This window comes from Schistocerca piceifrons, chromosome 2, assembly GCF_021461385.2.
Source record: "Schistocerca piceifrons isolate TAMUIC-IGC-003096 chromosome 2, iqSchPice1.1, whole genome shotgun sequence".
NCBI classification, from domain to species: domain Eukaryota; kingdom Metazoa; phylum Arthropoda; class Insecta; order Orthoptera; family Acrididae; genus Schistocerca; species Schistocerca piceifrons.
Window position 1 is genome coordinate 1,037,687,843 of NC_060139.1, and position 2,205 is coordinate 1,037,690,047.

Consider the following 2,205-nt stretch of genomic DNA (forward strand, 5'->3'; position numbering starts at 1 on the left):
TGTCACGAACCACCGAAACGTTTTCCACTGATCTGCCAGAACAAGGGCGCCAAACACGCTTTAATGTTTACCGTTGAACCCCTTTCATTTAACCTGACAATAACTCTGCGAACTGCTGATTCATTCGGTGCTTTATTGCTCTCTGGACTCGTGCGAAGGAGTCTCACAGTTACTGAAAAAATGTTTTCGTTATTTGCACACCCTGTGCAACAGCAAACCGCTCAATGATTAGGCATTTCTAGATCGTTGTAATAGTCATCAGCTGCAATACTATTCTCATATACCACGTTGTAATGACATATTCACGAATGATCATCTCTGCTATAATACAAATATTGATTACGGTGTCAGTCGCTAATTTTTAAAGGCATAACGACAGAGTTTTATGACCTCTGTTCTACTTGTCTACTTGATTGGTTGTGAACGATGTAACGTTACTTTACCTGTACGTTCTGTACGGATGTTGTCATTTTAAAAAATGAATTTGGCAATGTATTAACACATTGTGGCAATTACACTAATTAATTATGTTTTTATGATCTGAGGATGGCTCCTGTGTAGCTGCAACTAGTAATCAAAATAAAAATTCCTTTTCGATCTTGACATAGACGTTTTTAAATCCTTGACTGTCACTTAAATGTCGCGGTGGCGTAAGAAAATTTTCACTAACACTGAATCCTTAACTAAAACATGATGGATACTGTATTAGTTGACCTCATGGCGACAAAAGACAGAATGGCCCGGCTCATTCTTGTGCTAAGAGCTTCCTCCGTATATGATTCTACATCCGCGTATTACCGCGTGAGCAGTTACTAGCCTACTGCAACTACGACTAAATTGATATTTTAGCTACTGATGATGTTTAAGTAGAAGCGGAGCGTCGTATTGCGACACGCTCGTCTTTCTATACCTAGACGAACAGGTCACCTGTTTGCTGATGACTCTCTCGTGTACGGGAATTTGTCGTTGTTGAGAGACTGTAGGAGGATACGAGACGACGTAGACAAAATTTGTAATTGATGTGGTGAATGGCAGCTAGGTCTAAATGAAGTAATATTCGGATTATAGGATTTGTGGTATGCTGCTTGGCCAACGGCCTTGCCGCAGTGGTAACACCAGTTCCCGTCAGATCACCGAAGTTAAGCGCTCTCGGGCTGGGCTAGCACTTGGATGGGTGACCATCCGGTCTGCCGAGCGCTTTTGGCAAGCGGGCTGCACTCAGCCCTTGTGAGGCAAACTGAGGAGTTACTTGATTGAGAAGCAGCGGCTCCGGTCTCGTAAACTGGCACACGGCCGGGAGAGTGGTGTGTTGACCACATGCCCCTCCATATCCGCATCAAATGACGCGTGCAGGCTGAAGATGACACTGCGGCCGGTCGGTACCGTTGGGCCTTCCTAGGCCTGTTCGGACGGAGTTTAGTGAGATGCTTGACACAGTCACGTCTTTTAAATATGTGGGCGTAATGAAGGGAACGAGCATGTAAAGGCGGTAGGAGCGAATGCGAATGGTCGACTTCGGCTTAGAGAACTCCAGTGCGATTCATTCTCGAGAGGTCGGATTGAAGGGACACATCGAAGCTCTTCAGAGGCAGGTTACTAGATTTGTTACCGGTAGTTTCGATCACCATGTGAATAATACGGAAGTGCTTTGCGGACTCAAATGGGACGTACTATTGCGAAACTTTTTAGAACTGACACTTCAAGCCGACCTCCAGAGCAATTCTACTGCGCCAACGTACATTTCGCGTAAGGACCGCGAAGATAAGAGAAGAACAGAAACTGGAAATACTAGTAGTTGTACAAGGTAGCCTCCGCCACGCACCATGCGGTGGCTTGCGGAGTATGTACGTAGACGTAGATCTCTACCAGGACAAGCTGGCTTCTGGTCTAGACTAACAAGTGGAGCCCACTACATTGGCGTCACAGACTTATTTCAGACTTTGTACACCTTTAGTAGGTCATTACAATAACATAATGTGAAGGTAATAAGGTGAACTACTCTAGCAATTCCGAGAAAATAAAAGGTGTACAACTTTGCTTCCGCCGTTTGCTGATAGGTGGCGACAACGGTAAGTAGCGGTCGAAAGAAACAGATCGCAGACGTCAGGCAGTTGGCTTGGACTTCGGTCAACATAACCTCATTCAAGCAATAGTCGATTTGTGTCTGCATCATAAAGTTGTTCTTCATTGAAAATGTCAGTTTAC

The 2,205-nt window shown here is 44.8% G+C and overlaps 1 pseudogene; it reads left to right on the top strand.

The window, feature by feature from the left end:
- Positions 1 to 1,088: 1,088 nt before the first annotated feature.
- Positions 1,089 to 1,206, top strand: LOC124778471 (annotated as a pseudogene).
- The last annotated feature ends 999 nt before the right edge of the window (positions 1,207 to 2,205 follow it).